At 45.5% G+C, this 24,932-nt stretch overlaps 1 protein-coding gene across 1 annotated transcript in view; it reads right to left on the bottom strand.

Moving 5' to 3' along the window:
• Positions 1 to 24,932, bottom strand: part of MAF (MAF bZIP transcription factor) — a 202,437-nt gene that overhangs the window by 99,921 nt on the left and 77,584 nt on the right. The window contains exon 3 of the transcript XR_011338452.1: positions 10,793 to 10,845. The gene's annotated coding sequence lies outside the window, so the exon portion shown is untranslated. The remainder of the gene's footprint in view (positions 1 to 10,792; positions 10,846 to 24,932) is intronic.

The following is a 24,932-nucleotide window of genomic DNA, read 5'->3' as shown; positions in this document are numbered from 1 at the left end:
CCAACACCTCTCCTGAGGACAATGGCTTCTCTGCAACCTCAGGTGCAGGGTGCACAGCTCACGGCACCCACAACCAGCAAAGCTTTGCCTCTGTGGCCCCTCTCCACCAAGCTCTGCAGGTGTGCTCCCTCCAATTTTCTTTCTCTTCATTGCAAAGAAGTATATTTAAAAAGTTATTTTTGGCACTGAAGTCAGCAGGTGGGACTGAACAGCTAAAAGGAGCAGAAATGACAAGTAAGAAAGTCCCATTTGCAGAGAACTTCACCCTCCTCCCAGATACACATCATACTTTCATAGAATGGTTTGGGTTGGAAGGAACGTCAAACTCACCTAGTCCTACCCCCCTGCCATGGGCAGGGACATCTCCCACTGTATCCAGTTGCTCCAAAACCTGGCCTTGGACACCTCCAGGAATGGGGCAGCCACCCCTATGGAGTGCCTTACCCTTGTTTTTCCTTTCTCCTGCTGAGGACTCAACATCAGTGGGACTCAGTGAGAAATCACAGAATCAAAGAATCACTAGGTTGGAAATGACCCACAGGATCATCGAGTCCAACCGTTCCTATCAATCACTAAGCCATACCCCTCAGCACCTCATCCACCCATCTTTTAAATACCTCCAGGGAAGGTGACTCAACCACCTCCCTGGGCAGCCTGTTCCAGTGCCCAAGGACCAGTGCTGGGATTGCTCACACCCAGAAAGCAAAGGAAACCTCCTCCCTAGGTTTGGAGGGTGGACACTCAGAAGAGGAGAAAACAACTCCCTGCAAACCCCATTTACAATCCTGGTTCCCAGCAATGGGCTTCAGGCAGCACCAGTGCCTGTCACAGGGTTGGCAAGCAGGGTACAGGGAAAGGTGTGAGCCCATGCAGGAAGGGACAACATCCTCTTCTGTGATGAAGCAGTGATGTTGTGGGCTGGGAGCAGTAGCACTTATAAATAGTAAATCACAGAGTGCCTCTGTTAAAACCTTACTCCACCAAGAATTATTGTAAAGTGCTGGCTGCTATTTACATTCAATTTTTTTTTGTGGCTGGAGTCACAAAGGGAAGAGAATGACAGTAAAAGCAGAGATACATCATAAGCGGAAAAGAAATCCCAGACTCGACCAATCCATGCAAATGCAGAGCAAAGCCTGGTGATTTCACAAGGGTTTCACTTGTTGTCACCAAAGTTCTTTGGTTCCATTCATGAGCAGAGAGATACAACAGCTTGGAATGATTATTAGACAAGACTCCTTCCTGTGTCTCCTTTAATTTGCCTTGACAGATGTGCAAACCAGAGGAGGAAAAAGTTAACTGGGTCTCTCATTGACAGGAGACAATTTTCAGACCATATCCTAGTTGCCTTTCTTTAAAGGTACCTGGGAGCAAAACACCTCTGCTGGGTGTGGAGGCAGTAGGAGGGATGCTAGGAGGAGAAATGTGTGAAATATGGAAGAACCTGAAGGTCTTCTCATGGTCTGTCACACTGCTGTCCTGTCACAACTGAGGCAAAAGAGAAGTTAGAAATGACCGTGCTCTTTAATTAACACTTGGGGGATTCTAGCCATGCAATGGGCACAGTGTAACACTACAGAGGTGTTAAAGAAAAGGAAAAGTGATGCCATCAGCAGCCTCAGCCTTCCCAAGCCCCAGCTTCCACTCCAGATGCTGTAAACAGTGGGAGACATTTTCCACTGCATTTTTTTTCCACGGGCGGTTACTCACATCTGGCAAAGCTGTCCCTGGGCTACCACCATGTGTAAGGACACAGGCATTATGACTTATTGTCTGCAAGATTTATGGAGATGATGTATCATCAGCAATTTTTCATATTCTTACATCCCAAGCAAACACACAGAGGGCCTTTCCCTGCATAACAGGAAGGTGTAAAACAGCACAGTCCTGGTGCAATCACCATGCTTGGGGACCATGGTCACAGCAGGGATGGACCAAGGCACCTGGAGAGCTTCTCAGTTTCCGTTCCCTTGAAGACAAATGAGGGGCAAGAACAGAAGCAAGAATTAAAGGATTAAGATGAGCTACTCTCTCTCCTATATGATACATTAAGATCTATTTTATCCATATTTATTAAATTAAATTGCAGACTGTTAGAAGTGTTTTTCCAGGAAACACAAAAGCTTTGGTGCTAACCAAAAGCCCAAACCCAGGTGGCTTCTCCAGGCTCTGGGGGAGCAGTTGCAGGTATGTGGGGAGCAGGGCTCCCTGACCCCTGCTCTGGCACAGTCCCCAGGAGACAGCCTTGTGTGGTTTAAAGGAAGGAAACGGCTTATCTCAAAGCTTTGCTGCTCTTGCTATGGGTGTCACAAGCCTTCACCTTTCACTTACATGGGACTGTCACGAATAAGGAGATTTAGTGAAAACAATAAACAAGAGGATGTGAAAATTTTGCCAAGAGTTTTGTCTCAGCTACTGCAATTGGTGCTGTCTTTGACAGGTGGCTTGGCTATTAATGAAGGACAAGGCCTCATCAACATTAGCAGGACATCACAGAAAGAAAATAACCATTCCCCATTGATTGCTGTGATTGCTACTGTGATCAACACCTCTAATACAGAGGAGCACCATCTACCACCCCACTGATACTGTCCTCCAAGCACACTTCCTCTGCTATCTGTAATATTTGCCTTACAGGGAACACTAGTTATCATGGAATAGAATGGTTTGAGTTGAAGGGACCTTAAAGCCCACCAGTTCCAATCCTCCTGCCATGGGCAGCGACACCTCCCACTGGATCAGGGGCTCCAAGTCCCATACAACCTGGCCTTGAACCCCTCCAGGGATGGGGTACCTACCACTGCTCTGGGTAACCTGGGCCAGGGCCTCCCCACCATCACAGCAAAACATTTCTTCCTAAAATCTCATCTCAGTCTCCCATCTTTTAGCTGAAAATCTTTTCCCTTCATCCTATCCCTGCACTCCCTCATCAAGAGCCCCTCCTTAGCTTTCCTGGAGCCCCTTTCAGTCCTAGGGGTCTGCTCTAAGGTCATCCCAGACCTTCTCTTCTGCAGACTGAACAACCCCAACTCTCTCAGTCTGTCCTTGTACAGGACATCCTCCAGCCCTCAGATCATTTTTGTGGCCTCCTCTGGACTCACTCTAACTGATCCACGTCCTTCCAGTGCTGAGGACTCCAGAAATGAATGTAGGGCTCCAAGTGAGGTTTCACAAGAGCAGAGGGGCCGAATACCCTCCCTTACCCTGTTGGTTCTTCTCTGCCACACCTCATCTGCTCACTCCACCCCAATCATTAATGTCAACTCACATCATCCACCTCTTTGGAACAGGTGGATTATAGATAACAAGCACAAGTCATAATAAGAATAATAAATTATTATCAGATTCTTGCAAAGTTAAAAGAAGAAAGCACGGCACTGGTGAAGTGCTGAAAACATCTGTGTTCCACTCACCATTAAGTCAATGTTGAAATCAATGGTGCAGCCGAGCTGTAACTTTGTAGTGTCTTTCACAGGCACAGTGGCCTGATCCTTCTGCTGGTGCCAATGAAACCAGTATTGATTTACACCCACTGACAGCCTGTGCCCTGACTTATGTACTTGAACAACTATTTATTTTAAAAGATCACATTAAATGCACTTCCCTTGTGTACAAACAAATCAACCCATTTGACAGATATAATCAATTCTTTGCAATCCAAACAGGTTTACCCCTTTCTCCCCCCAAAATGCAGATAGCACCATTAAAAAGAAAATAAACTGTACAGAGACCTGTAGAGATGCCAACAGAACAGTATTAATCCAGTGATGTACCTGTGGGTCTGGAACAGTCCAGCACTGCGTGAGCATTTTGACAGAGGCACTTGAAAGAAATCAATAGAATTGATCATTCAGCTGCACTGTTTATAGCTGTGGATCAGAGTTCTGGGATGGCTAATAGTGTTATTTTACCTAAAAATGTGCAAAAAAAATAAGAGGCACAAGGGAATGAAGTCCACTTGACAAGCTGGGGTGGAAGTGAGTGTACGCTAAGCATTTGGGGTCTTCCAGCCCTAGGAGCACGGCTCCACAGCAAGCTCTCCTGTGGGAAGAAATGGGCAATGAAAAGGAGACTTCTCCTGCCAGAGGAGCTCTCAGTGTAAAAGGCTGTGTCAATCCCTGGCAGCAAAAATCCTGGGTGGAAGTGTTAAACTCGCCAGCCAGGAGATGAAGGAGAAACTCAAGGTTTGGGGCCTTTCATATGAACAGGGATTGGTACCCTAATTTGCAGAGGAGCATCTTTCAGGAAAATCATCCCAACCCAATCTTTGTTGAAATAGTAGTGTTTGGCTGATAGAAATTCATGCATTGAACTCAAGACGAGTTATGCCATCTGGCACCCACCGAGGATCTTACCCATCATTTGTAAAATTATATTTTATCTCTAGTGGCTTAAGGAAGGGATTGTGCCACCCCTCCTGCACAACATACCTGCTTCTGGAACTTGCAAAACAATGCAGTTTCTGGGCGACTTTTCGAGTTCTTAGTCAGACCTAAACTCAGTATTTTAGTGGTTGTGATTTCCACAGTAACACAGAGTGCCTCGACATCTGTTTCCTCCTGTATCTGGGAAACACAGGTATTTGGATGAAGACTATCAGAGGAGTATCCATCTTGTAACGTACTCCCCGGCACAGTCACAAGTATTGTCTCCATCATAACTGCTTACTTGAGATCATCACAACACAACACAGTAATTCCTCTGTTAACATGCAGCTGTTTTCTGTCCTGCCAGTCCCTGTGTCACATAGGACGTGGACTTCCCACCATCAGCATTGAGGACTACACATTTTCCATCTACACCAGCAACATTTCATACAGCAATGCCCCTTTCTAATGTCATTAAAGATTGCATCAGAATAGAAGATGCGCATTTGCAGCATGGCTCACTTCATTCACTCGTGGTAACTACCTACTACAATTATCAGGAAATGAAAAATAGGCCCTTCACAATCTTCTTTTCACATTTTAAAAAACATCGAGAGATCAGCGCTAACACTACAGAATCACTCCTGCACGAGGCAATGCTTTGCACTGTTTCCGTGACCTATTACTAAGCAGACAAAAGTCTAGGGCTCTACAAACACAGGGGAACATTTCTAATCATCGCACATTGTGCATACATGTCCACACACCCTTTCAGAGCAGATGGAGTGAACATAAAATCTATACCAGTAATAGACTCTCTTTACTTTATGACAGAGCTTTGGAAAGTCTGAAGCAGATACTGACACTAAGTTGCCATTTAGAAAGCATTAAATGCAGAAAAATAAGAAAAATCACTATCTCTGCTGTGGTTTCTTTTGGAATGAAGGAACTGTAACTGTGGGAGTTAATGCATTTACAAGTGTTCATGGGGTGCTATACGGTATACATACAATGACCCTCGAAGTGGGAGTGCAGATGTGGAAAGGGGAGCATAATATAGAATTATAAGAGGGGAGCATAAATAATACGCAGTGTAATAATCAAGGAGTTGTTATTTTATGGAATCTGTATATAATCCTGTCTCCCATCCTCCCTCTTCAAAATATTTTTAACATTGCTTTGACTTTAGCCTTCCTGGATAGACATTTAAACAGGAAAAGCTTCAGGTTTATTAAGTAGAAATATTTAAATTGGCAAAATACATGATTTGGTTCACATTATAAGGTTTATAATCTTGTTAAGCTTCATTAGGATGCTACAGCACTCGAATAAATGAAGACATATTTATTAGCTCATAGGCTGCCACCCATTAAAATTAATACTTCCTCTGCTAAGGGATGCAGACAGCAGAACCCATTTCTGCTGTAGGGATTGTGCAAAACAGCCAAAGGCCAGACCCATGTACTCCAGCTTAGAGCCACCAGATTCCTGGAAAGATCTCCATTTTACCCCAAAAATGAGAAAAACTCATCAAAGCAGCAAGCTGGACCAGGCTTGAATTTACACTGCTGTTACTCAAAACAACACCAAGGTGAAGAGAATCACTTCAGCACAAATCTGGGGCAGGACCTGGCTCAGCCCGAGCGCTGCTCATGCCACCAGACTGATGCACACATGGGCTCTGCACCAGAGACTCCTTCTCACACACGTAACACCATTTTGCAAAGCCAACATCAGATACAAAGCAGTTTAGTTGTCCTCTCACAGCAAAAGAAGTATCCTAAAATTGGCCTTATCCAATAGTACCTTGGTAGAAAGTATCCATAAATCTGGCCACCACTGCTGCTCTGGAGAACTCCTTTACGGTTGGACTCGGTGATCCGGTGGGTCTCTTCCAACCTGGTTATTCTGTGATTCTGTGATTCCCTGCCACATGCAACACTTGCTTTGGGAACATCTGTCATGCCATTCTAGCCATGCTGGAAGTCAACAAAATACTCTGACCAAGGACCTGTTGGGAAATCACCTTCCTCTGATTTACACTTGGGGCTTTTCTCTAAAAAAAGGCCAGAGAGCAAGTTTCAAGCACATCAGACCATTGGCTTTGGGACTTCTCCAGCCTCTTACTTAAAGGTGTGATTCATTGATGATGTTTGTGCTTCCTGAGCCACCTGTGCTGGGATGCTGCTGAGCACAGACCTCCAAATGAGCCCCACAGCTCCCTTCCTCCCATCATCCCTAACAGGTGCTGAATTCACCCTGAGCCTCCACATCTCCCACAGAGCAGGGCTGGAGACGTGCTTTTCACACAACAGCTATCCCCAGAATAATCCCTGTCCTGGTTGCCAGCAGGGAACCACAAAGGTCTCCCAAGACTTCAACCTGTTGAGACTGATGTAAAGCATGAGCCAAGACTCAGCTCTACCCCTAAAAACACAGCAAAACACCCTACACCTGCTAAACCCAGGCTTATATAAAGACAGCATCCATAAAGAAGAATAAACCTGCCTACAGGGAGTGGATGGAGAAGAGGCCGCACCTGCACCCAACCACTGCACCCACTCACACCGGTTCCCTGCTTGCTTAACCAATGCAAAACATGATAAATTTATGCTGGAATTCACCTGAATGAAGCCTTCAATCACACCAACGTCAAATCCCACTCTAAGCTGCACTGACTTGAATTTTCTGTGTTCACTGCTCTTTTTTGGCCTGTGACAGGAAAAATGTGGCCTTGCCTCAACTGACCTAAACTTAAAACCATTGGCATATTGTATAACTCAATAAAAATCTTGCTTAAAAAAGGTACATTGTGCCATTCTTCTTACATGTGATAGGGAGGAAAATGGGTATGGACTTCTTCCACAGCTTTTAGTTCATTTGCTATCAATGCCCAGCTGCTTTAAAGTAAATACAGGAACAGGGTGTCATATGGGTATCCTGCAGCAAAAGAAGAGAGGTTTCCTATTTCTTTGTTAGTCAGCAAAGATGGTACGCATGTTATCCAAAGATAATAGAAGGGAAGAAATCAATTCTCCATGTTGTTACACATCCTTGCGTGCAAATGTAAACTTGGGGGAAAAGGAAAAAAAATAAAATAAAAAAAGAAGCACATTTCTGTTATGCTGAGGTCATAGAAATCATCAGTGCAGGCTGCTACGGTCATTAGAAAATAAATAAAGAAATAAGGGTTCTCCACGGGAGTAAAGTGCATCAACCAGAAGCTTTGGCGGGTGAAGTGTTTAGGAGTTTTCTCCTGTAGGCCCTGGGAAAGCTGGGATGTTGGGGACGAAACACGTTGTGCACTGTGGATTTTTAGTCACATGTTGGGGTTTGAGCATCAACCCCACCAATGCTCTTCGCTGCCACAGGCGCTCCACGCCGAGCTTGGAGCAGGCGAGAGGTGCACCAGGCATCCTTGGTAACGCTAAGGCAAAGAATCCATCTCCGCTGCAGACGGCTTGCTCGCAAAGGAAATTTGGATTATTATATAATGAGTCAACACAAATATCATTATCGCTGCTCTGATACCTGCTGGCAGAGGCAGGGCTGCGATACGGCTGCTGGCCTGAACACAAGCGCGCTGAGTAATTGATGGAGCAGCGCGCTCACGGGCTGCCTCGCTCGGCTCTGCCGCCCCGCAGGGGTCCCGTGTTTCCAGGCCTTTCACAGGAGGCATCCTCTCTGAAGAGAGACTCCCTTCCTGACGCAACAAGATTAAGCAATTTGCTTTTAATTAGTACTGCAGTCATTTCCAAACTAAGCAGTGGAAAGAGCAGAAAGCAGACTGTCTCTTTAAAGTTTAAGTGGATTCAGTGCACACAGTGATTTTCGAGCCTGCTGTTGGAAAAGTTCAGCTCTCTGTCACCAGTACTGTGCTCTCTGCTAATTTTTACAAGAGTTCAAGTTGTATGCACCAGTTAGCAGCGACATTGCAGGGGGCAAAATGAGAATAGAAAGCATGACCCCTTGCTGCCTCTGTTTATAGTGCCTAAATTATACCCAGACAATGCTCCAAGTCCACTCCCTTGCTCTGCCAAAGCCCCTGTGCAGTTCCCCTCTGCTGCCGCCCAAGAAAAGGGGGCCCTTGACACTGGGGAGGAACTACCCAGGAGTGGCAAAGAGCCACAAGGAGAGGGGAAGAAAGGTTTGGGGAGGTTGGTGGAGGAGCAGTGCAGCTGCAAGACAAGAACGTGACGACTGGGAGCCCTCAAGGGAATTAGGGAGCCCAAAAATGGACATCTCACTTTCACCATCCTGTATGACGAAGAGCATTCAACCACATCCTGCCACCAGGATGCTCCCAGTTCCCCAACCCCACACTGTACGCTCCTGGCGTGCATCAGAAGGAGGGAGGAGCTGCAGCTTCATCTGCAAACCAGCTAACACATATGAATAATTGAATACTAAATAAAAACCCCCTTCCTAGCCAGGAGATGTAATATACTTTTGGCCACTGTTTTGCACTCCAAAGAACCTCGGTGATGAACAGTTATCCTTCAGTCTCTAAAGAGATGGCGTGAACACCCACTCCTTTGTCTGTAGCTCATCTCTCCTGCAAGCTCCCTGCAACGTTAGCATCACTTCTTTCTGAACATGCCCTAGCAAGAACCCTTCAAACAAAGTGAAAGAAACCACTCCAAAAATAACAGTCCATTCAAGCTTCTGCTCTCTCTGTCCCTCTGCCAGCCTCTGTCCTTCCTCTGGGCAGCAAAGCACGTGTGCAGGCAGGAGCCACGAGGCTCTTTGTGGGGCTCACATCAGCTGCTGAACCCGTGGCTTGTGTGGCCCAAGTGAACGTGTGAAAAAAATGGGATTTTCCTGCATCTTTCTCAATGACAGCAGGATCGGGGGAAATCCCATGACAAGGACAGGTGCTGCCTGGATGATCAGTACGCGGCTTTCCTCTGCCTTCAGCCACAGCTGGTTTAGATTTGAGCTACTGGTTCATTTAGATATATGCTTCTGGTTTGATAAACAAACACACTACATAGTCCACCGTGCTAACTGCATAATAAAATTGCTTACCTACTCCCAAACAAGTAACTTCTATCATCTTTTCCTCTTTCATTCCCCTCTTTCTCTCTTTATTCTCCCCTCCATCAAACCCAAGAACAGCATCCCCTTTCTTTGCTAACCCAGAACCTATAAAAGATCAGACTATGTCTGAAGTCTCTCCTCCTGCCCTTAAACTCGTACTTTGCTACAGGATATTTCCAGAAGTTGTTGGAGAAATGGCTACAAATTCTTTATCTCCTCAGAGGGAGGAAGGTTCAAGTTCTACCCTGGCACGCTCGATTTAAAACTCAGCCCTGAGCAAAGCCCCCGGCTCCCTCCCCAGCTGCCCAGCCTTTGTGAAGGGCTGCTTGGGCTGGGGTTCAGGGGGGCTTTCAGGATCACTGAGGCACAACGAGAGGACGGGTTCTTCCCACTCCCACTAGTTGGAAGAAATTAGCTTGAGGCTGGGAAATAGTTAACCTGCACACACACCTTGATTTTGAGACATGCCCGGTGTCTGCCAGCACCATCCACAAAGTCACTGCTTTCATCCAGAACGAAAAACACCCTGGGATTTTTGCAAAATCCTTTTAAGTTGTTCTAATGGCAGCAGCTCTGAGTCTGGTGAACTGCTTTGTTATCAATGCTGTGCAAATTGTTCATCTATTTCTCTCCTACAGTGCTTGCCTCCACTCACTCGCCTCTCTAATAAATTCGTTTGACCGCAAAGGGTGCTTTATGACTCTTGTTTAAAACGGCTTCCTAATGATGCTTGACAACATCTCCTGCCTTTGAAAGGGCCTCGCTATGCAAGACTCTAATCCCACAAAAGGAGGGATTCTTGTTAACCTGTGTCTCCATCCTTTCTGTTGAGTCACCACCTTTAATGAAGCACTGAAGGGGAACCAAAACGCAGCTGGGAAATTATGGCTTTACATGATCGTCTCTTGCTACAAGAGAGTCATTGCCCAAGCCTTAATTCCGTGACTCAGCCCTCTCCTTGGACCCCCTTTAATTGTCAGAACCTGAGGAAATCCGGCCGAGGTAAATAACACTTCAGCAGCAACAGAATAGATTCACTTTAGGCAATGAATTTTTAATGAGCTGAGACTGCAGAGGGAACGCAGGGCCGAGCTCTGTGCTGCTTATCTGATGGGGAAGGTCAGGGGCTGAACGGAGGGAGGGCATGGATGAGAGAACAGATCTGACAGGGCTCTTCAGCTGAGATTTCAGCTTGTCACAGCCTGGCATACCTTAACGTATTAGGACCTTCTCTTCAAAGGAGTGGCTCACGCAAGCCCACGCTAACAGAATCGGCACAACGCTTTCCCCTGGTAAAGGCACCCCAAGGGCTGTACTCCTGAGTTCTTAAAAAAAAGTAAAAAATAAACTAATAAAAAGCATACAGAGAAAAAAAGAAACCAAACCGAGAAAGATCCATGCAGATGGGTCATGCTCTTCATGGAAAAACCAGGTAACTCTACAGACAACCTGCAAACAGAAACACACATAAGACTCTGAGCAGGCATTAGCAAAATATCACTTATTAATTCGGTCAGCAGGCACAGCTGAAATCCTCATCAACAAAACCATCAACACATAAATTTCAGCCATGGCAATTTCTATTTATGATGAGTTTGGATTTCATACAACCACTTTCCAGCACAGGCCTGCCCACCAACGGGTGTCCTATGGCATTGGCCGAGAGCAACACCTACCCCGCTGTTGGGAATGACTGATCCCAGACACGTTTTCTGTCTCAGAAAACTCTAAATAGGACTAAACCATCTCAAACTCCAGGCATGGATTTACCCTTATGCAACTCAAGGTTGTGAAGCCTGGTAGCTCCAACCGCAGCCCACCTGGGCTCAGCCCACCCAGCGAGGCCTCACCCCTGTCCCCTGCAGTCCCCAGACCACGGGCAAGTGCTAACGAGTGGTCATAGAGCCAGATGCTCTACTTCTGCCAACCAGCTCCTCTCCAGTGGGGCACAGAGCAGGCAGGCAGGGTAAAGGCAACATCCCAGGAGTTAGTCTGCACCTCTCAGAAAACCTGGCATCTCAGGCCTGGACAGTAGCGGTGAACTTGTGAGCCATGGATGTTACTCCTAAGCAATCCTGGGTCAGATCAGCACTTCTGAAATTTCCTCAAAGCAATGAATGTTGGCAGAAAGATGGTTTCTTGCACACTTAAAAATTCTATTAGGGTTTGCTAGAAACAAAATCCCCAGAATATTTCTGCCTTAAGTTCCAGTCTTTTTCATTTGCTGAGTTTTCTGTCTCTTATGGAAAACAGACAGTGTTTTCTGGCAAAAGACATTGTGTGTGTGTGCGTGTCTGTGTGTGTGTGTAAAAAAATAAACAAATAGAAATAATCAGCAGAAAGTATCTGAGCTGCCCAAGCCTGCATGAGAAATTACTGAAGGAAAACTGCTGGGCAAGGCTGATCACCCTGCTGCACAAAGGAGGAGAGGAAAACTGATTGACAGTCAATCCGAAATGTCCCAACTTGTCATCTTCTGGATATTTTCAGCTGTATAATGTGGGAAGGGGCCTGCTCTCCCTCCAGGCTGCATGCCCTCAGGTGTGTCCACCATGTCATGGGCCTGCAGGATGTGAACTGGGGCAGTTAAAGGACGTGCCAGCAGGAGACAGGATAATTTATGGGGAGCCAGGTCAATGCAAATTTATCGTGAGTAATGGACAATGGAAGGAGGGAAGAAAACTCCCATAGGAACAAAGGCGAAAGGGTGCCAGCTCCCTGTTCCTCACAGACATCCAGGATGCCAAGAAACACCTTAGTGGACAATGAAAAGCAAACACCAGTTCTGGGGAGCAGATTTACCGCAGTGGTGGAACAGGTCACTGCAGAGGGAAGTGGTTTGATCAGAAATCTGATGAAATTCAGATGATAATTATGCTCAGTAAGAGGGAAAATAATCCTTTCATTTGTTGAGAGGCTTCAGTCATGCACTTTGACCTTCATCCTGGTGTTTGATTAATAGTTTATATTAACAATTAATGGTTGCTTTCGTTGGTGTTCTGTGCACCTCACATTAGAGGTAATTTTCAAATTGGATATAATAACACATAAGTCTCATGGGATACTGAGATCACTTACTTTAACCAGCAGCCAGGATGTGGGAACCAGGCTGAACACCAATCCTTGGGCGTTTGTAACCTGTGCCCAGGCAGCCATGGACAGGTTTCACTCTAAGACCCTGGTTGAAAGCTGCCCAGGTCAGCTGAAGTCCCTTGATCAAAGAGATCACTTGCCTTTGGGGTAACTTTAGATGCATGGTTAGCTTGGTTTACTGAAGGATCATAAAATAGAGATCCTCATCTTCACTGTGGCAGCTATGTACATTTTGGCTACAATTATATTGGCTTTGACAACACTTTTTAAGTTCTATTTTTTATTCTGACATGATTTGCTGTTTGTAGCAGTGTTTGATATAACCATAAAATTAAAGAATCATAGAATCACTAAGTTGGAAAAGACCTTTGAGATCATCAAGCCCAACCATACCCATCCACTACTAAACCATATGCCTAAGCACTTAATCTATCCGTCTTTTAAACCCCTCCAGGGATGGTGACTCCACCGGCTCCCTGGGCAGCTTCTGCCAGTACCTGAGAACCCTTTTGGTGAAGAATTTTTTCCTAATGTCCAATCTGAACCTGCCCTGGTGCAACTTAAGGCCATTTCTTCACATCATACTGCCAGTCACTTGGGAGAAGAGACCAGCACCCATCTTGTTCCTTTCAGATAAGGAGAGGGATGCTGCCTCTGGAGGACATCTTTTGCTCTTAAGTTTAACACTGCTGCAGACATGTCTTCAACAGTGCTACTGAGCAGGAACTGATCATCTGCTCTGCAACAGGGGAGGGAGGGCAAGCCGGGGGTGAGGGCTGCAGCTCAGCCCTGCACCAGCACTGGGCTAATACTTCCAGATACCCCCTCCATATATTTATCAAGGGGAGACCTCACCACTGTCAACAACTATCTGAAAGGAGGTTGTAGCGAGGTGGACTCTTCTCCCAGGTAACAAGCAATAGGATATGAGGAAATGGTCTCAAGTTGCACCAGGGGAGGTTTAGATTCAGGAGAGGTTTAGATCAGGAAAAATTTCTTCCATGAAATGGTTCTCAGGAACTGGCTGCCCAGGGAGGTGGTGGGGTGACCATCACTGGAGGTGTTTGAAAGACAAGTGGACAAGGTGCTTAGGTATAGTTTAGTAGTGGACAGGTAAAGTTGGGCTTGATGATCTCAAAGGTCTTTTCCAACCAAACAATTTTATGATTCCATGATTTTTAAGTGAGGTACACATCCTGGTTTAGTTTTAAGGACAGACCTAATGTTCCTCCTCTCATTCCATCCTAAATTTGGATCATCGAAACATTAGGATTCTACTATTTTTAAACTTGACACAAAAAGACATTTGGTTCTATAATATTCAGACTAAAAACTCAGCTGGCCCTTCACTTTAGAAGTAGCTGGTAGAAGTGTATGCTGTTTTGCCTAAAAATACAATTTATTTTAAAATCACAGGATCAAAACTCAATTATAATTGAATATACTTCACACCACAGTTTGATCACAGTGCTAGTACAGTGGCAGGAAAATATTAGACAATTCACCGTGCCAAAGTTTGCAGAGACACTATATATTTGCTCCTATTTAAGGGACAAACTAAGTATTTAGATTTGGTGGTAGTTAAACCACGAAGAAATAGGTGTTCAGCTCCCCTGAGCCTTCCTCTGCAAATAGCTCAATTAAGGGACTAATTGAAGTGTAGAGATGTCCCCCGCAGGGCTGGAAAATGCCTATCTGGCACAGGAATATAATCCCTGGGAGTTTCTTTTGCCAGAGACATCATTTCTGGAGAAGACCAGGACAAAACCAGCAGTGCCCTGTGCCCCATGGAAGGCGGCTGGCTCTGTCAGCAGCATCCTTGGGCATCCCTGCCCTGTGGCCAGCAAGATGCCCAGCCGCTTGCCTGGCCCTGCTGCTGGTGATGCCGAGCTGAGCTGTGCTGAGCCACCTGGTAGTGCCCGCAAGAGGTAATTTTACAGAATCGCGATGAATCAAGTCATCAATCACTGTCACGTCCAGTAGCAGAAGCGTGTGCTGGGAGCCCAGGAAAGCCTGTGCATGCTCAGGATTAGGTTGCAAGTAAACTTAGCGGTGCTAAAATGCTTCCCTAAGTCATTACTGGCAGAGTCCCTGCTGAAATGTGTCAGAGTGTGTGCACTGACTCCAGAAGAGCTGGATTCAGGCCCTATGACTTCAAGTCTGCTGACGCTTTAGTGCCCAGTTACTGCAAGCAGAAAAACTCCTGGCAGTGAAGTTATCCATGTGCATAAGTATTTGCAGGATCAGGGCATAGCTGCATCATCCTTTGTTCTTTTCATCACACTCGTGATGCTGAATTAAGCCTTCAGCTTTGTCTTTTTCTTGTACACAAGCCTTGTTGTAGAGTTACATCACTGTAATAAATGATGAAAGAGAGGACCTGTGTAGCAAAGGGAATATGACAGGAATAATTATAGCAATAAAATGTTAATTAGTGTCTTTTCTTGAAGAATCTTGTTTCTGATTGCAACACGATTCTGTTGGAGAATTTGAAAAAAGGTACAAAAACTCAGAACTGTTTTTAAATCTCAAGGCTGTACAAGCTTGGGAGAGTTTCCTTTGGTGAAAAGCCTGAAAACATGGCAAGAAAGCAAAGAATGCTCTGTCAAAAATGTAAATAGCACAAAGAAGTTTTTAACCAGCCCTGATCAGCATGAAGCAGGGGAAAGAGCATTAGCGGGAACAAAGGTGTGGTTTCATTCTTGTTCTCACACTTGCGGCTCATCCCTACCTCCCTTTGTGCCAACTCTTTCTTTTAAATGTATATTAAAAAGCTCCACTTTGCTGCCCAAGCACTGCTGCAGGTCCTGCTGCCAAGCCTGCTTCTTGCTGCTGGCCGAAGGGTTTTGGTGAGGGAGAGGACACCCCTGCAAAGAGCTGGACATGCACTGCGTGCTGTGCCTCTCCCTCACCTCCACCGCCCTGTGCAGGGGCTGCCAGATGTGTGCAGCTGGGTTGTTGGGCACAGGGCAGGGCTGGATGGGCCAACCTGGGTCCTCCTCCTGGTTTGCCTCTTCCCTCCTCCCCACTTCATCAGTATGAAGATTAAGAGGCTACAATAGAGATTGGAACCTGTACTGCTTAAAACACACACACCCCCCCCCCTATATATATGTGGGTAACTTTGTATTTTCACACTGCAATGGAGCAAAGCTGCTTGAGAAAGTAATTCCTGCAAATTCAGATTTTCCTGAGCATGTGAACCCATTGGATATGCTTTTCTGTGCCTCTGTGCAGCATTAGGATCAAAGGGAGAGAGACCCTGCTCCGAAGTCTGAGCCTTCACACACAGAGGATTGGAAATTGTGCATCTGCCTGGACCATTTGCATTTCATCACCTACTGCTGGAACAAATAAAACCAAATTAGTAATGATCTGATTCTGTGGTCTCACTGTTGCTGCTTTGCCAAGAATTATTCTGGCTCAGCCGATACAGTCCTGAGCAGGAGTGCAGAGTCTGCTTTCTTCTCTGCCACTGACCTTCTGGATGGCCTTAGGCGAGCCAGTTAACTCTCACTGTTCCCCTTCCTAGATTTGATCCACCACCACTGGCTTTCTTAGTATGAGCTTGTTAATGGCAAAGGGGATTTTAGTGCTGTTCTGAGAGTGGAATGGGCCAGCTAAACTCAGCATTTAAAGTCCCTTTAAAAAATTATGACACCTTTTTCATGGATCTGTGGCAGCCGGTATGGTGGCTCTCTGCTTTGGGGGCATTTGCATTCGCAAAGGAAAAAAGAAACCCACTGAGGTACTTAGAAGCAAATTGGAGCAACGAGTTCATGTGAGAATACTGCCATTTGCTCATGAGCAAACAGCAAGAAAGAAATAAAAGTCAGTATAGGAGGCAGCGGTGCCTATTCACTGAGCCCTCGTTTACATACAGCAACTCAGGGTCAGGAAATGAGTGCAGCACTTGGAAATAGCGATCCCTGTCAAGCAGGGATGGGTGAACGCTGTTTCCGATGGAGGCTGATGACTGAGGAAGTCATAAAAGCTATCAGAGAGAGGAACAAGGCAGGTGACTTGGGTAAGGAGGCAAATATTAAGGCGATGAAAGGGATTATAAAGCAGAGCTGAAAAGATGTAAAAAGTTGATTAGGAAACCAAATATGACAGAGAGAGAAGAAATGCCCATGGGGTGAATAAAAACAATAAGGGATTTCTTTTAAACAGGTAAAGAAGACAAGATTAAAAATGTGGCCGCTGGACCACTGAGAAGTGCTCGGGAAAGCTTAATAACACAGGGAGAGGGGAAGAAATGAGGGAAATGAAATGATTTCCCCTGGCTTGTGCTCATGGGGGAACTTAGAGATAAGATGAGAGAAACAGAAGCAGTTTCCTGCAATAGTCAAGTAGGGAAGAGCTGAAGACATAAATAGCTGAAAGACGGTAGATTTAGATTAGATACAAGGAAGAAATTATTCTCTCCAAGGGTGAGGAGGCCCTGGCCCAGGTTGCCCAGAGCAGGGGTGGCTGCCCCATCCCTGGAGGTGTTCAAGGCCAGGTTGGATGGGGCTTGGAGCCCGTGATCCAGTGGGAGGTGTCCTTGCCTGTGGCAGGGGGTGGAGCTGGATGGGCTTTAAGGTCCCTAACAACTCAAACAGTTTTACGATTCTATGATAATCATCAAGGCAAACTCTTACCCCCAGAGAAGGAGGCAGGACTGAGTGCAAAGGGTGGACTTGTAGCATATGTTGCTTAATGAAACAGCAGGAGAGATTAAGTGCCCAATTAAGTGTTTTGAGTCACTTATTGGAGAAAAAAAAAGATGTAAAGAGCAACTTGTATAAAGCAAACATATTTGAGATCCCATGACAAGAGACAGGCAAAAAGCATGATGAGTGGATTATCAGCTGAGAATTGATACACAAACAGGCACTCCTAGCAATGGAAAATCCAGCCCCAAACCTGCAGGATGTGATTTTTTTTTTTAATCAGAGTCAAGATTTTGGAGACATTAGCAGGGATGAGCTCACCAAACATCTGGAGAAATATGATTGGGTAAAAATGTATCTGCCCAGCTCCATAAAGGGTAAATCTTGTCTGACAAATCCAGCAGAATTTGTTTTAGGAGCTAACATGGAAAACAGGCAAGAGCGAAGCAGTGGAGCTAATCCACATAGATTTCAGAAAATTCATTTAAACCCAGCCTGGGATGGTAGACTAATACAGAAGGTTAGCAAGTATGGCATAAAACCCATTGTCCTTGAAAGACTAAGGAAATGGTTAGGTGATTAAGGGCAGGTTGTAATGGTAAAACTTTATGGGTCAGAGAGGACGGTGATGTGGTGAAGACAGTTATATTTGAGGTTATTACGTCGACAGTTCAAGGCATCAGATGGAGACTCATACTTTTTATTCTGTACAAAACCTTTTCCAAAGAAAGTGCTGCCCTGGGTGGTTCTAATCAAAAAATCACACCAAAGCCAAGACCAGTTCATCTTCTGGGGGGGCATTTGCCTTTGTGGAACATCAAATCTTGAGTCAGCAAAGCATATAATGCACAGGAATGTAATCAGACCCAATGAGCCCAATAAATGAAAAAAAATGCCCCATCCTAGGCCAGGGTAAGGAAAGGGTGACCAGAGATATCACGGTTAGAGGATTTGCTGACCTACAGGATCTAAGAGTAGGAAAAAGATTTAAGTTAGACCGAGGGGGTGTCAGTACAGGGCATCAATGTGGTAACTCCTGGATTACATTCACACTTTATTCACAGATGTGAAGTTTGGTCCAGGTTCTCCAAGGCAATGGTGGACAAGGTACAAGAGAGCAGGACTCCAAACAGCAGGGGCAACATCTGCCATGAAAACAGTCAGGATGGGATATTACAAGGAAAAAGGAGCAGGGGTTAAGAGGAGGAGCACCACCCATACAAGGACAGGGTGAGGGAGTTGGGGTTGTTCAGGCTGGAGAAGACTCAGGAGGAGACTTTAGAGCAACTTACAGTGCTGAAAGGGGCTCCAGGAATGCTGGGGAGGGGCTCTTGAACATGGAGCAGAGGGATAGGGTGAGGGGGGATTATTTTAATCTGAAAGAAGGGAGATTGAGATGAGATTTTAGGAAGAAATGCTTTCCTGTGAGGGTGGGGAGGCCCTGGTCCAAATTGTCCAGAAAAGTGGTGGCTGCCTCATCCCTGGAGGTGTTCAAGGCCAGGTTGGACAAACAACCTGATCCAGTGGGAGGTGTCCCTGCCCAAGGCAAGGGTGGAATTGGATGGGCTTTGAGGTCCTTTCCATCCCAAACCATTCTATGTTTCTATGATTTCATCTGTGTAACCCAGCACTTGTGTCAAGCCACCTTTGCTAAAAAGTGGAGCAGATAGCACCACAGCATTTGGAAGGGACCCTGTGCAAGCTGAACGCAGCAGTAATGTCCTTCAGCACATGCTCGACAAAATCTGGACCTTCTGAAAAATCTCATTGTGCAATGAAGTTCTGAAGTACCTGACCAGGTTCACTCCTATGCCCCTGGCTAGAGTGAAGCCCAAGGTCCTGCTATGCTGTTCCACTAGGACATCCCTGCCTGCAACCAGGAAATGTAAAGTCTCATATGTGGCAGTTTAGCACAGGGACATGTCTCCTAGTTTTGCTTGTAATATCCGTGTTCATATTCCTCCTACTGCCCTCAAATAAGCGCTCCAGGGAATGGGAGCACCAAAGGGTGCTTGTTCCCTCATGCAATATGATCCAGACTTGCCACTCTCCATGAAATCCAGCACCACTTTTGGAGCTAAATTTAAAAAGTCACTGAGTCCCTGAGTACAGGGTTGGGATTTTGTCTGCTAATGTCTCAGCAGAAGTCCCAAAGTCAGGCATTTTTAAGCATTTAAAGACCTTCAGATCTGAACTTCACATGACCTACCTGTATCCCTCAGACCAGCAAAATCAGGCTGGGAAGGTCACAAAAAACCTGCTACAAATGTTCATCCACTTTTAGCAGCTCTTTCTGCTGTGCACATTCTGGGCACAGGCAAAATAAAGCACTGCCTTAGAGCTGCGGGCTGCCAGGACAGCACTGGTCCCCCAGCCCCTTTGCACAGCAGGGACTCGGGGGGCACATGGGGGCAACCACCTGCCTTGCTTTGGAGCAGCCTTCTTCCCACCCCAGCCCCATGGCAAGGAAGCGGCTCTACCATCCCAGTTTTGCAGGAGACAGGTCCGGTGATGTACTCATCCGAAGGCTTTGTTTATGCTCTTATTCCCTCTGGACAGTTTGGGCTTCAAGAGGCACCAGTGTCACCAGATCTGGGTGGCTGCAGACCTTGGTGTGGGGTCAGGAAGGGCCTCTACGATGGGGAGCTGAGCGGCCTTTGTGGGAGCACTGATTGCAGTATCCCTGCTTAGCACAGCTAGCTGTTTGTGGGCACAGATAGGAATCACAGATTGATTAATTGATTAATCACACCTGCTAATTACATTGAACAAATAGGCAAAATTAATATTTGATGTAGGTCTCTAAAGAGACTGTATGGATCGATTGTCCACAGATAAGACAGAAAAGTTCCTGCAGATCATGCACAAAGCCTGACCAGAAGCTTCTGGCTGCAGATGACTCTGCCTCGTTGAAGCCGATGGTGTGATGACATCCCATGAGGCTCTGCTTATTACTTACGCCTGATTATTCAGAGCCCTGACTCCAACATCATACATGAGTCCTGTTTGTTAAGATACACACACACATACACATGTTCAAAGCTGCTTTCAGTGCCACTTGGATGCTGTTCGTATGAAAAACTGAACATCAAAACCACATCAGGATAATAAAAATAACAGATTCACTGCATTTAATACATAAATCATTATTACAAGCACTGTGCTGCAGCTTGAGCTGACTTTAAGTTTTAGTAAAAATATTGGTGTTTTTCAAAGGACTGTAGAAATCCCCTTGCAAAAATATTCTGATTGCACCCGTGGAGCACGGTGCAGCCTCTTGCAGCAAGCCCACCCTGGGCTGAAGCAGCACTTCCATCCTGTTTATTTCCTTAAAAGGGGAAATGGCATTTTTTTCTTTATTGTTCATCCCTTTGCAGAAAGAGGCAAAGTTCACCCCTCACTTACATGCGTGCTGACCACAGGCACTGCAGTCCAACTGGGAGTGTTACCAACATTTCCTGCAATGCCAGAGGACTCTGAAAGGAAGGTGAGTTTGTTCGAGTGACCTTGCCAGGGCTGCTCAAAAACCCCAGTGCCACTCACTGGCATCTCCACTCTAGAGCCACCTCCCACGCTGATGTTTTTGCACCTCCCGCACTGATGTTTTTGGAAGTTCTGAATTCCTTCAGGTGAAGGTTACTATATAAATATACATTATTGCTATAGATTTGTCATTGGGTTTCCACACTGATTTGATTGCTTGGAAAATGGATTTTTAAATGGATTTGCTATTGTGACAGTGAATTTCTTTTGTCTCGGTTTAACATCTAACTACTATCTAGTATAAATAACTGACTTGCTGCAAAGCTAATTCCAGGTTTTTGTTTCATATACCTTTACTAATCTAGAAAATCTGGTTGTATTAAGAAACAGCATCAGAAAGGAGTTAAACCAGCATATCCTCATAAAGCTGGAATAGGCATGAAATGTAATTAGAAATCCTACTGCAAACAGACAGTGTTTTCAGTCCTGAGTCTTTATTTATTAAACCTGCTTTAGGAAATTCAGACAAGCTACAAATGTTGGGGGAGCTGACGTGTTTTAGGCTTATAAGGTAATCTGTGGAGAGGAAAGAACCCCTTAATGTTCTCGCAGCAAATATTTCCTGATATTAAGAGAGAAGAAACCACTGCCTATATTTTCCTAAGGTATATTAGCACTGAGAAGCATCCTGGCATTGCAACAGCCAGCAGAAGCACAGAGTAAGAGTGAAATCAGGTGGTGGTGAACCAGCTTTTGGCTATGGTGGTACCTCCTGTTACCTTCTGAAAATGGAACCCTTCCTTCTGGAAGATGAAATCAATGTATCTATCTAAAGCCCTCACATGGTCCTGCGACTGAAATGCCCCAATTCTGAGACCATATTCAACTCCTCAGCATCCTCCCAGGGCAGGGAAGTTCTGATAATGCTCTGCCCTAATGTAGCACTGATGCCAGGTTCATAAGAGGATGGAGGTGCCCACCGTGGGAACGGTATGGAATAAAGCTGCCTGAATTAAAAATTAAAATCCAGAAAACTTCTGTTCAGCTGCCAGCAAACCCTGAATCATCTACTGTCCACAGACACATTTCCCACTTCCTTTGAGCGGCCTGGGTGCCTCCGTCCAGCTCCATTACAGATCAGCAGCTGTCTGCCAGAAGCAAAGGGCATGACAAGGAGTAGGGCTGATGACTCAGACCTGCCTCCAAACTGGGACCAGTTTTACCTGTTTGGACCATGTTAAGAAGATCAAACTCCACTTTTATAGAACACAAGTTGCTTTTGGTGCAGGTTTCTTGGATTTTACTGTGTGCTCTTCCCTGTCTCTGGTGGGACAGAAACCCCCAGAGCTGCCCAGAGCTCCGCACAACATCTCCTCTCCTAATGAAGGTACAGGTCAGACCCTGAAACACTAAGCCAGCAAAAACTATTTTTTTTTTTTTGTGATAACAGGTGGATTTGCATATAATGAATCAGTTTACAAACTGTGGCAACCACTTGAATTACTACCATGCCCAAGGGCCAAATGCCAAACAGAGCAGAAAGGATCTGGGCTGCCTTCTGCTGCAGCACTGGGGAAGGCTGCGTTCAAGGGTGCAAGTACTGCATCCAAGGAATGCCAAATTCTTCCAGGTAGGAAATTCCTTGAATTCATGCTCTTATGATGTGAGAAGGAATGTGCCTTTAAAAATTCTCACAGTCACTTCATTGCCTGGCAAGGAGTTTCTTTAGCTAATCGGAAAGGAAAGCACAGCACACCTTTAAATGAATATGGATAATATTTGAATACCCTGATGATTATCACCTAAATTGCCTTGTAAAATGTTTAGCACTCTTTATCCTGATAGCATTTTGACACCAGAGACTTTTTCCCATCAGGGACAAAGGAGGGACGATCTGGCAGCAAGGCTGCTGATACCAGTGTGGTGGGTCACGGCGGAGCTTGTGCATCCCACCAAGCCCAGACCTCATCCTCGTCCTTCTGTGGAAGCTAAAGCGTTTGACAGCAGGCCATAAGCTTTATCCAAAAGTGTTCCTGGCCCTATTGCACGACGTGTTCCTTCTCCTTTGCACCCTTCTGCTCCACTTCTGAGACCCTACCAGCTGCCTTACAGACAGGGCCTGGTCCAAAGCAGATGCCACATCATCACAGCCAGGGTACCTGGAAAGGACACTGCAGCTGCTCCGATGCATAAACCATGGGATATGGGACAGGAGTGTTTTATTTATTATCTGGGCATCCTTTGCCAGACAGCTCCTATAAACCTCACAGTGACACAAGACTCTTGTTGACAGAAGAAATAGTTTGGTGTATACGCTGTTCTCGTGGGAATAATGTGATTTCTTGTTCTTTTTACCAGCATTGTTAAACCAGGTCTGACAAATGTGTTTCTAAGGGAATGGAGTGCATCTGGGTTGAGCAGAAGTGCTTGCCTAAGCACGCATGTGCATTGTGCATCAGGAGGGTGTGCACTCCTGCCTGAAAATGCTGCTGCCTTCATGGATGTTCTCAAAAATGTTTGCAGCTTCCCAATCGGGATCAGAGCTAAATGACATTTGCTCATCTGAGATTTATTTTTACAGTTAATACAGAGAGCAAAAAAGAGAGAGAAAACCTGAATAATTGAATGGGGAAGAGGGAGAAAGAAGGATTTATTTATTTGAAAAAAAGTAGTTCTCAGTTGGCAAGAGGAAATCCCATGGAGGATATGTGGAGATAACACTGAGCTGCTATTATACCACTGTATCCCTCTGAGGAAGAAGTTATCTCTTGATGGATCTGCAAGGATGTTCTAAGTGAATCAGTAAATGAACTAGTCTGGGGAAGTGAACAAAATATGTGTGTTTTCAGTCTCTGAGTATAAACAAAGCATAAATATTCAGCGATCACTCCAGTTAGTCCTCTCACAAACTCTTTGAGCAATAAAATAAATAATATGGGTGTTTGCAGTTCAGAGCAGATGATCTTTGGGGGAGGGAGGGGAGGGAGGGAAGGCAGAAGGGGAACGAGCCGTATTCCACCTGTCCCAATCTTTGGTGATTTACTTACCCACCATGCAGCCCGGCGCAGAGCGGTGTCCATACCACATAAAGCTCACTGCTAACATACGACACACATAAAGGACCTGCTTGGAAGTCTTCACTCGAGGGTTTATGAAGAACAATCTAATTATTCAACTCAGTGCTGTGCACTACCATTATTGCTCCTACTTAAAGCCTCCATGGAACAGGCCGTTTGTCTCAGGGGACAGACCTTGTCATAGTGGTTTTCATTGATAGAAATATGCTCCTCGGTTTTGATAGCAACTCAGCTAATCCTGGAGGGACTTGGTAAACATATCTCATACTTGATAGGTCCAAAGAATTAGGCTTTGACAGCCCAGATTTTCCAGGAGCAGAAAAATGGGGTTGCTCTACCAATAAACTCTAATCAAAGAGGAACAAAGCCCAACCCAACCCTCTGTTTGCAGTAAAGATGCAAGTGTTTGCTGGCTTCCTCCTGTGTGTGATTGTTTCAGCCTCCTCAAGGAGGGAGGGGGCTGTCAGTCTCCCCCCCCCGCTGGATCAAACAGAGGTTACTCTGTTATTTATAAACCTATGATATGTAACAGATGAGAAGAGTCACCTTGGCTAAGCAAGTCACTTGTGCAATCTAACCTTGGGAGAGCTACCTCTTGTGCTCAGCAGCAAGACCAGCGTGAGCCATGGTGCCAGCTTGGCAGGACAGAAAGGGAGGCGCAGTGAGATTTCTCATCTGCATCCACCGCATGGCACAATCTCAGTGGATTCCCTCATCTTCAATGGAAACTGGTTTTTAATTTGCCTGAATATTTATTGGTTCTATTTGTATGCAAAAGAATAAGAGTAAACGTCCTTTGTTGCTCTTCTTCTACCAAGAGTCAGCGAAGGCTGGCGTTTTCTCCTGTAATATAGTTAAACATGGGGGATAATAAACATCTACTGCAATACACTTGTGGACAGTTACCAGATCCCTTGATTAGCTGCTGGCACACAGTTGGATGCTACCTGTAACCACAGATATGCTGAAGGATAACAGCATGTAGCTTTAAGCTGGCCAACCTTGAAGAGAACATTTCTTCAACCCTTCACATTACAACCCAAATGCTGTCCTGAGTGTAACCCCCAGTACTCCATGAGTTGAACAACATTCATGCATCCACCAGGATTTAAGGTTGTGATACTCATGCGATGAGGGGGGCTCAGGGAACTGGCGGTCAGATTTCTAAATGTATTTAGATACCAAACTCTCATTTATTCTGAGATTGCCAACACTTG

Source organism: Phaenicophaeus curvirostris, chromosome 14, assembly GCF_032191515.1.
Source record: "Phaenicophaeus curvirostris isolate KB17595 chromosome 14, BPBGC_Pcur_1.0, whole genome shotgun sequence".
NCBI lineage: Eukaryota > Metazoa > Chordata > Aves > Cuculiformes > Cuculidae > Phaenicophaeus > Phaenicophaeus curvirostris.
This window is presented reverse-complemented; position numbering and strand designations above follow the sequence as displayed.